The following is a 10,797-nucleotide window of genomic DNA, read 5'->3' as shown; positions in this document are numbered from 1 at the left end:
CTGTCAGGGAATGGTAGGGCAACTTTAAAAGATATGAGTGATCAGGGTTCCTGAAAAGACTGGGACTGGGGGTAAAGAAGCAATTTTTGAGGAGACAACAACAGAAGGACTTCCAATCATTATAGTGATTGTAAACCCACCGATCCAAGGAGCCGAATGAACATGACGAATGAGCACAAGAGACAGGAAGAAAACCGTATCTAGTCACATCATAATTGTATTGCTCAAATCCATGGAAAAAGAAAGCAAAAACAAAAACAACTGTGCAGAAGCACCCAGAGGAAAAAGACATGGTACGTACAGAACACAAAAGTAAACGTGAGGTCAGTTTTCTCCCCGGAAGCGGTGCAAGTGAGAAGGCAATGGAGCAGCATCAAAGTCAAGGTGGAATTCTATGCCTCCCCTCCAAAAAAGGCTTTCAGAAATGAAGGTGAATGACATTGGAAGACATACAAATGCTGAAAGACTACATCACCAGCAGACCCACACCACAAGAAATGTTAAATCCTCCAGGAAGGACACTGATACCAGATGGGAATCTGCATGTAGCCAAACGGATAAAGGACAACAGAATGGTAACCGCATGGGGAAAAATTTATATATATATGAATATATTACATATACACACACATACATATATATACATACATACGCACACATGTATACGTATATATACATATATGCGCACCCACACACATATGTTTTTTAAATTATTATTTAAATCTCTGAAAAAAACATGGAGCAGATGAAACGAAAGTGATAACGATGGGTTTTGGGCTTTCTAACATGCAAAGTGAAACGCGTGATAGCTGCAGCCTAAAGGTGGGCAGGGGAGTAATGGGAAGAGGCATGGGATCACTTGGAGGGAAGCTGGCAAGTTACAGATGTATATGTTATGAAGCCCAAAGCAGTAGCTGAAATAACAAAAGAAAGAGTGATAGGCGATAAGCCCACGGGGCGGGGAAGTCGGATCGTACAAAAACCATGTAAACGCTATGTTATTAGAGCAATTGCTCTTCTAGGACTCTACCCTGTAGAGAAATGTTGGTACAAGTGACCAAAGATGTGTACAAGAATGAGGACTAAAGCAGTGTTTGTAACCATAAAATTCTAGAACCAACTTAATGTAAAGAATCTAAGGAAGGGGCTAAATAAATACTAGCACAAACAAAGGGTGGAAGAAACTGCATTGTTGGAAGGCATTCAGAGGGTTCTACTCTTTCGAGGACTTCTGGATTCCCAGCGACCGGTTCTCCTCCAGAGCTCTCCCGCTCTCATCCGTGAGGACCTTAGGTCCTCTGGCTGTGCTGGGCGCGAGTGCCAAACGCTTTCTACGTTCTAGAAAAGAACTACCGCGTCCCTGGGTGGGCTCGAACCACCAACCTTTCGGTTAACAGCCGAACGCGCTAACCGATTGCGCCACAGAGACCTTCGGGAGGGGAGGCCCCGCCCACAGCCCGATAGAGAGCACAGAAGGCCCTCAACGCTAGGAGGAGCCACCCGCCTTCTGTCTGAGGCTAGCGGCGCCTGAGGGAAGCTGAACGCCGCTGGGCTCCCCGGACGGCTCTTCCCGTTTGTTCCGCCTTCACCCGGCCTTCGGCGGGGCCGCTGGGGCTCCCCTCGGCTGCGGTCGCTGTGGGGGAAGCTGGAGAGCCGGCGGGGTGGGGCGTGGTCCAAAGGGGCAAACGCCAAAAGAGAAGCGGGGGAGGCGTGGACGCCGACCACGAGACTTCCTAGGGCGCCTGTGCAGAGCCACCAGCCCAATCCGGGGACAAGGAGAATGGTTTTTGATGGGTTTTCTTCCTCGCGTGTCAGAATGGAGAAGAAGGGAAGGAGAATCCAAGGGCGGCCCGCAGTTGTCCGGGAACAAAGCAGCGCGGAAACTGGAATGACTTTGCGCCAAAAGTGCTCGAGCGCCGGCCGGGCTTGTCATCGGGCTGGTGGCGCGCCGTGATCGTATAGTGGTTAGTACTCTGCGTTGTGGCCGCAGCAACCTCGGTTCGAATCCGAGTCACGGCAGTATCTGGAGCACTCGCCGTTCCTCTCTTTTTACTTTGGGTTTCAACCTGCCCCCGGCTGCGCCCCTTACCTGGGGGACGGAGAGGGCCCCGTGCTTTCCGCTGGCCACCCCGCGCCACCACGTCTTCACCCGAAGGGAAGGGAAGGAAAGGAAAACTCGCCACAGCACTAACCTGGCGACCTTCTCCGTTCCGTTGGACTCTGACCTCAAGTCAGATCAACTAAAGGGCTCATCTCCAGCGCCGCTCCAAAATGGCACAGTCCTCGATGCCCTCTACCTGTCCAGCAAGGAGCCTCATATGGTGGGCTCTAGTTGCTGCCAAACGGCGTCTCCGTGGCCCTCAAACTCTAAAGGGTCTGAAAGACCACACAAAAGGTTCCATCACCTAGGTGACACCTCCTCCATAGACCTGTTTGTCGGCTTGAACCTTGGCCCCTGCGAATCAATCTCTGCCTCCGCGGACTTTTTCCATTCTTGGCTCTCTATGATCCTCCTTAACCGTCCTCACGGTGAGCTCCCTCGTTACTTGCGGTGCGCTCGCAAGGCTTTTAAATGCCTTCGGGCAGCCGCTTTCCACGCCAAAAGGTATTCATCGGGATACCACCTGGAGTTGTGGTCGTGCCACATCTTTGTCAAGAGTGGGGGTGTCCCTCTCTTTATCATGTTGCCGTGCTGCTGGGAGTAGGGCTATCTCAATGTGACTTTAGTATCCATTTCTCTGAGGGCTGAAAATATTGAGCACTCTTTTACGTGCTATGTCGGCCTTGTGTATCTTCTTTTCCCGAGGATCTGTTTCATGTCTTTTACCCATCTAAAACACTTGAGTTGTTTGATTTTTTTCTTTTAATTAGCAGTTTGGGGGAGCTCCTCACACATTATAATGACAGGTTAGGGGGTTTGTATGCTCCCTTGCTTGCTTGCTTGCTTGCTTGTTTTGTCAGATGGGTTTTGTGAACACGTTCTCCCTGTCTGTCGCTTGCTGTTTTCATCGTCTTCCTGGGGTCTTTGGATGAGAAGATGTGGTTAATGTTGATGAAGTCTAGGTTATCATGTCTTTTCTTTTAGACGTATTTTCCCCCTGGGTCTTGTGTACTAAATCTTTGCCTACCACCTAGTCACAAAGTGTCCTCAAAAAGTGCTTTATACCTTTACCTTTTATGTTTTATGAGGCACCTCCAATTAACACTTGTGTGTACTGTGAGGTGGAAATAAAGCTGTTTCCCTCTCCCCCCCCCCCCCATATTGAACCTATTTCCTTTCTCCGTTGAACTGCTCTTCTTGAAAACGAATTCACCAGGTCAGCTGTGGGTCCATTTGTCTGTGTGTGTCTCCCGATGCCACTGGCACATTGCACGGTACTATAGGGGCTCAGAGTAAGTCTTCAAGTCCGGTAGCGTAAGCCACACCACCCACACAACCACCCGTTTTGTTCTTTTTCACACAGTGCAATACACTTGAGACGTGTAACAACTCATGTAACCAACACGCAGGTCCAGACATGCCGTCACTTCATCCCGCTCACTTCCGTGTGGGACACAGGATTCCCCCCCCCCCCCAGACGTAGCGGTTACCCCCCGGTGGTCAAAGATCCTCTGATGTACCCCACCCTCCGGGGAGAAGGAATCTCCAGTTGTCTGCGGGGCCGCCGAACAGGCCAAATGTCCGGTGGGCACGCTGCAGGGGCAGCAGGCTGTAGGGCGGGGCGGACCCGGAATCCAGTCGTTCAGGGCCGCCGGGTCTTCCTTGAAAGCCGTCTCGGTCCGCGCGCCGCCTCCGTCGCTGCGTCCCTCGGAGTCCTTTGGGGGATGTTGAGGACCGCGGGGTCTCACGCCGGGCGGGGTCCGCCCCTCGCGCCCCCTCACGGCGACCTCGCATCCGCACGCGGCCGCCTCGCGAAGGCGAGACTCCCGGGCAGCTCTGGGGTGCGGCCCGGACCCGGCCACTTGTGGACCTGCCAGCCCTGGGCGTCTCCTGCGGGCTCTTGCTTTGGAGAGAGCGGGGAGGGAAGGTCCTTAGGGAAGGACTCCTGGGAGGACGGATGAGCTCCCAGAAAGCCCGAGGCCTTCCAGAGCGCAGGGGGAAACTGTCACTCTGGTGGGAAGCAAGGAGAAGGAAGAGCTTCGTCGGTTCCCTGGTGGTCTAGTGGCTAGGATTCGGCGCTTTCACCGCCGCGGCCCGGGTTCGATTCCCGGTCAGGGAAGCGGGGCTTTTCTTTGGCTTTTGGTTTTGTAGGTTGGTTGTTGGGCTTTGGTTTTTTGGGTTTTTTGGTGCCCCAATCTTCCTTTCATCCCTGGAGCTGTGCTGGCCGTCATCTGCGCTGCGCACCTCACCGACTCTTCCTTCACCTTCAGCGCTCCGGGGAAAGGACGCCAGGCCGCTCTACACGGCGCACTGTGCTTGCTGGGCTCCAAGTCAGCCGCCCCCAGGAGTGGCCTCAGAGGGCGACTAAGCATCTGGCTTGGGTTCACACTGTCGTGCAGAGGTTCAGATTCCTGTGGGGCCGCCCCAGGGACGCAGATCCGACCGAGTTCTGGAGGCCAAGCACGTCGCGGTGTTGCTGTGGACCCCTGGACACCGGCTGGTGGGCCGAGCCTCTCAGCTCAGTCCGCGCGTAAAAGGCTTACTTGGCGTTTGGGAGAGGTGCCTGGACGCGATACCCTCCCGGCCTGAGAGGCAGGGGAGGGCAGCGGTGGGAGGGGAACGGGTCCTCCTGGAAGGCTGTCCCATTCGCAGACTAAGCGGTCCAGCGAGGTGATGTTAAGTGACCCAACAAACGCAGCATGTCAAGTGCGCACAAAATGGAAAACTGTTGTCGCTGCCGTAAGCCGGGGTAGGAGTGAGCATCAACACCAGGATGTCAAAACGATGACATCACAGTCAAATCCGTTTCTACAAGGGCTGTTGCATTTAACGCCCCCGTAGACTCTATACACCAGGCCCTGGGCACGTTTTCCTTTTTCCCTTCGATACCGGCTCCGAAGACCTGTTGGGGTACATGCGATGTCCCCCACGCAGGCACGAGGAGAGCGAGCGAGGGCAGGGGGAGTTGCTGCCGACCTGGACTGCAGAGGCGGCAGCGCAGGGGCCGCGGGTCGGTGGGTGTGGAGCCGCTGCTGAGAGACCGACCGCTTAAGGGGTGGGGTGGAGGGCGGTTAGCGGGCAAGGGGTGGGAGCGGGGAGGTGGAGGGAGTCGGCCTGAACTCTTTGCGGAGAGTGGTTTGGAAGAAGGGCGAGGGTTGGGGGGAGGGGGAGGGCGGTGACCCTGAGCGAACCAAGCGGGGACAGAAGTGTGCAGTGTGCTTGGCGAGCCCACGCTCACACCATAGGGGAGAATCGTGGCCCCGAAGGTGGTCTTCCCGGAGCCGAGGCTCGGCTGTGGCCCTCCCGTTGTCCTGGCGCCTGCGGTGCCCTCAAGCGCAGCGAACTCAGCTGCGCCCCGCCTGTTGGTGGGGGACCGCTTTCGGTGGCCTCTCCATGTTCTCCCCCTGCTCTCTTAGGTGGTAGGACTACTTCCCTTGCTCCCGTGCCGGCCCGCCGGAGACGCTGTCCTCGAAGCCGGAGAAAATTGTCCCGTGCCTCTTCCTACCCCTCTTTCTTTAGCACCGACATTGCGCGGGGTGCAATGAGCCCTTCCGGAAACCTTGAGGCTCACGTCCTCCCTCCCTCCCTTCCCCCACAGGCCTACACGAGGGGCAGGGGGTCCCAGAATCCCTTAACCCGGTAGGTGGGGGTTTTTTGTCTTTTGTTTTGGTTTTGGTTTGGTTTGGTTTTTTGACCCTGTGTACTTTGTGGCTCTTTCTCCGTAGCGTTGTCAAACCGAGGGCCAGAATTACCTTCTCTCCCTTTTGTTCGTACTCACACCCCGGGCTCATGCGCAGGGTGGCATCAAGTGACCGCTTTTTAAGAGACTGCCTGGACGAAACATGCATGGTGTGTTGGAGGTGCAGAATATAACCTGGTGGGCAAGAGGCACCGCATGGTTCTCACAGGTTTCCCTTCTCTAGCGTGTCACACTCCAAGAGGTGCAGGATTTTTACATTCATCCCTGCCATCTGGGTGATGCTGAAGGCATAGTTTTCAAAGTCAGAAAATACAATCTATTTCATGTTGGTTTAAGAGGTGCTTTTGGTGTGTGTGTGTGTGTGTGTGTGTGTGTGTGTGTGTGTGTGTGTGTTTCCTTAAGCTCAGTTGGTACCTTTAAAAACATAGAGCCTAAAGGCAGATGGCAAGCTTGCAGGTGCCAGCACAAAAAGTGAAAATAGAGGGAACACGGAAGACACAGACGCTTTCAGTCCCAGGCCCACTTGAGAAGTATTAGAGGAGGTCCCCACTACATTAAGGTGGGACCCTAAAGTCCTAAGCCCTTGGGGGTAGGAGTGATGCCATCTAGTCCTGCTGCATCACTCCTACCCCTGCAAGTCCCGGGGCTCTTTGGACAAGGAAGGCAGCCTTGGCTCTACAAGCAGTATAAGGAAAAGGAAAGTTTAAAAAGCCCATGAGAATGAATGAATGAATGAATGAATGAGCGAGCGAGCAAGCAAGCAAGCAAGCAAGTGGCGGCCGGCTGGCTCACTGGGTAGGGCAGGTGACTCCTGATCCTCGGGGTTGTAAGTTACGGCCCCACAGAGGTTACTTAAAAATAAAATCTTTAAAAGTACAATAAAATAAGGGCATCTGGGTGGCTCAGTCAGTTGAGCGTCCGACTTTGGCTCAGGTCATAATCTCACAGTTTGTTGGTTCAAGCCTCATGTCGTTCTTTGCACTGACAGTGTGAGAGGCCTGGTTAGTATTCTCTCTGCCTCTGTCTCTGTCTCTCTCTCAAAAATGAATACACATTAAAAAAAAAATAAAATAGAATAAAATAAAAGGCCCATGAGGAAACTGTGGCCATGGGCCTGACCTCTAGTGGATTTAGCTTTGAGTACACGTAGCCTGGGTAGTCTGGGAAGCCTTAGGACGCCAAGTTGGTGTGGTCTGTTCCCTAGCCAGTAACAAACCCCAAGGGCCTGCCACAGGGGAATATATTCAAAGGAGAACGTACTCATCCGAGGGCTGTAGAGGGCTATAGAGGTACCTACCTTCCAATAACACTTCCAGAGAATCAGCTAGCATCTAGAACTCAGTTATAAGACATAAGAACAAAATCTCATGGATCTAGAATTTTAGAGATGCTTCTATCAATCCTCGTATCAAATCAGACATGAAGATGGAAATTAGGAAATATTCTGAGTCAAACAAAACTGAAAATACTGCATCTCCTGCACAAGGTGTGGTGAAACCAGTCTTCAGGGGACAATACACAGCCTTAAGTGTAAATCGAGACAGTTAGGGCTGATTGCTAATGAGCTAAATCTCCATCTCAAAGAGTTACAGAAAGAATAACAACAACAAGGGCAGGTAGGAGCAGAAATTATATACAAAAGCAGGACTTTGAAAATAAGAAACAAAGTTAAAAAATAAATACAAAGAAAAAAGAACATTAGAAATAAATATACAAAAGAGAAAAGTCAATGGTTGGATCTTTGAAAAACACTACTCTGCTAAAACTGGGAGGAGGGAAGAAGGAAGTCACTACTACTGAACTGGTAGACTTAAGGAAACAATAAATGGATATTATGAGCACATATATACCAACCAATTAAAAGACTTAAGGGAAATGTATGTCTTGTAGTAATGATTTGCGCGGAGGGCGGGGGGAGGACTAGTCCTACAACCTTAAAAAAAAATTTTTTTTTTAGAATTCAAAAATCTTCCTGCAAAGAAAGCTGAAGGACCAAAAAAGTTCATTCGAAAAAATGACTCCAAAGCCCAGAAATTTTAAAAGCGTCAAAAGATGGCAGACTTCCCCAACTTATTTTTATGAGTTTGGATTGAAACCAAAAACTTCCCAAAAGGCAACATGAAAAACAGAATTACAGGCCTGACTTATTGCTGAGTATACATAGCTACAAACATTCTTCAAAATATTGAATCTAGCTAGCTAGCTAGCTAGCTAGCTAATGTTTATTTTTGAGAGAGAGAGAGAGAGAGAGAGAGAGAGAGAGAGAGACACAGAGACCGGGGGGAGGGGCAGAGAGAGAGGGAGACACAGAAGGCACAGAGCCCCAGCAGGGCTGGAACCCACCAACCCTGAGATCATGAGCTGAGCTGAAGTCGGACGCTTAACCAACTGAGCCACCCTGGACTCCCTGATTCCAGATGTATATTTAAAAATATGTTATGACAAAAATTGGTCTTAATCTAGGAAAACAGTTGATAATCATTAGAAAATAAATTAAGGGGCACTTGGGTGGCTCAGTCGGTTAAGTGCCCCACTCTTGATTTCAGCTCAGGTCATGATCTCAGGGTTTGTAACATAGAACCAACCCGAGTTGGGCTCTGTGCTCACAACTCGCAGTGCTGAGCCTGGTTGGGATTCTCTCTCTCCCTCTCTCTCTCTGCCCTTCCCCTGCTCCCATGTGCTCCTGTTCAGCCGCTCTGTCTCTGTCTCTGTCTCTGTCTCTGTCTCTCTCTCAAAATAAATAAACTTAAAAAGAAAATAAATTAATTCATCATATTAACAACTTAAAGGAGGAAAATCATAATCACTAAAACACAGAAAAGGTGTTTGAAGAAATTCATTATCAGTTTATGATTTTTAAAAACCTCTTAGCCTAACAGGAATAGAAGAGAACAGCCCTAATCTGCTTAAGGGTAGCTTCCAAACCAAAAACAAACAAAACACCTTCAGCACACATTACAGTTGATGATAAAATACTGATCTGTCCTCCCCCCCCCCCCTTACCCGGTCAGGAACCATCAGAAAGCAGACGAATAGGCCACCTTGACCATTTCTCTTCACCACTGTCATGGAGATCTTAGCCAGTGAGAAAAGGCAAGAAAATTGATGAGAAATGAAAAATGAAAAATGAATACTATCATTATTGGCATACATGAAATAAACTGCTGGAACTATAAAGAGAATTGAGTGTATTTTTGGTACATACACAAAATCAGAGAAAGGGGGCTATGATGAGGATTCAGAAAACGAAGGTATTGAAAACAGTATCAATGTTCAATGATCATAGCATATCATAATTCAATCCCAGGTACTGGGGTGGTGGGGGGGGGGTGGGGGAATATGATCCCTACCTCCACCATAACCCAAATCATTTCAATGTGGACCGGACACCGAAATGTGAAATGAACTCACAAGTGATTCCAGTTGCTATTAACGTAGCAGCGTATTCCTGTGATCTCAAATCTCAAGGGTAAGCAAGGATTTAAGAAATAAGACAAAAAGATGAATTCTTAGTGACGAGGCTGATCAAGTGGACTACCTCAAGAATCTCTGCTCACCAAAGCACAGAATCAAGGGTAAAAAGTCAAGTCACAATTTGAGCGAATATACTTGGCAGCCAAAGAGATTTAATGACTGCTTGCAAAACAAGAGGAAAAAGACCGACCTATAGAAAAGTCACCACGGTGGGGGGTGGGGGGAAACCTTATAGGAGAAAATTCAAGTGGCTAACAAACGTGTAACGGTGCTCCAATTCATAACCAGTAAGGGCTTTACAAAGGAAACCCCAATGAGAGAACATTACAGACAGGCAAATAACACCACTACTAATTAAATGGGGGTAGGGGACTAGGTAGAAGGTTCTGACCTGGTAAAGCATGGGAGTAAAGGGCTAATACTATTTTACTTCTTCATCTGTGTGCGGGTTACACAGGTGTGTGCATTACAATCAGTTGTTATGCTGTACACGCAGATTCTGTGCATTTTATGTATCTTACAATTTTTCAACACCCCTCCTCACACATACCCTGATGAATCCTATGAACAGAGAGAAGGTGGTTGAGATTCCAAGATTTTGTTTCACGAAGAAAGGTGAAACCACATGCCTCCAAGGACATCCCTATGCAGACCAGATCCATGAAGTTGAGTTTTGGGTTGATGTGAAGTCAAAGAGTACTCTCCCAGAGCCAACCGTGATGGAAAATAATCTGTGAAGACTAAATGCCTTTAGTTGTGTCATTTGAACACTCTGAAAAGGCTGTAGGCGGGAGCCATAACGTTTCAGATCTCTCCTCTGCTGTCTCATTGCTTAATTCACAACCCACAGCTCCTTTTTTCTCCTCTCCTTTAAGCTCTCCAAAATATTCTCTTGCAGTCCTGCCCTTGTGGGGTCTCCTCCCCCCCCCCCCCCCGCCCCCGCGCCTTTCCTATATCTTCTTCATTGAAGATGGAGGCAAGAAGAGGGGGAGGAGGAGGAGACCGCCTGAAAACGGAACAAGTTTCTCACAGGCCCGGGAGAGGGTAAGGCAGGGAGGCAAAGACATGTATTTTGTTTGTTTGTTTGTTTGTTTGTTTCCTTCCCAGCTAACAGTCAAGGGGAATTTTGAGGGGTTGTTACAGGCTTTAACATCTTTACTCCATCCAGCAGCAGGTAAGTCATCAGTTTCCTTTATGTAAATCAGAACTCCTCCTCCCTCCCCAGGCCCCACCCTTAGATCCTCATTCCCGTTGACAGAGAAAATTGTGTGTCACAGCTCAGAATTTATTCGTTAAAATTTCAGATTTCCAAGAATCTAAAAATAAATTAATGACTAAAACGACTTCAATGGTCCCAACACAGTATGGCCATCGTTCTGCCCTCAAAAGTAGAAAGACAGCCTCAGAATAACAAAACTCTTGAAATTGAATAAATCACGTTTAGTTTTAAAACGGAAAGGGCGGGGGGAACTCCTCCCCCCCCCCAAATCTTCGATTTTAAGCTACTGTTAGAGGAATCCGC

At 49.5% G+C, this 10,797-nt stretch overlaps 3 non-coding genes across 3 annotated transcripts; 2 read left to right on the top strand and 1 right to left on the bottom strand.

Annotated features, from left to right (window-relative positions):
- Nucleotides 1-1,355: 1,355 nt before the first annotated feature.
- On the bottom strand, nt 1,356-1,429 carry TRNAN-GUU (transfer RNA asparagine (anticodon GUU)). The gene has a single exon. It is a non-coding gene; the product is annotated as a tRNA-Asn (tRNA).
- A 518-nt stretch (nt 1,430-1,947) lies between these two features.
- TRNAH-GUG (transfer RNA histidin (anticodon GUG)) lies at nt 1,948-2,019 on the top strand. The gene has a single exon. It is a non-coding gene; the product is annotated as a tRNA-His (tRNA).
- A 2,129-nt stretch (nt 2,020-4,148) lies between these two features.
- Nucleotides 4,149-4,220, top strand: TRNAE-UUC (transfer RNA glutamic acid (anticodon UUC)). Its single transcript has one exon. It is a non-coding gene; the product is annotated as a tRNA-Glu (tRNA).
- The last annotated feature ends 6,577 nt before the right edge of the window (nt 4,221-10,797 follow it).

Source organism: Herpailurus yagouaroundi, unplaced genomic scaffold (genome assembly GCF_014898765.1).
Source record: "Herpailurus yagouaroundi ecotype Mexico unplaced genomic scaffold, PumYag 67896, whole genome shotgun sequence".
NCBI lineage: Eukaryota > Metazoa > Chordata > Mammalia > Carnivora > Felidae > Herpailurus > Herpailurus yagouaroundi.
Note: the sequence above shows the minus strand (reverse complement) of the source record. Positions and strands in the feature narration are given on the sequence as shown.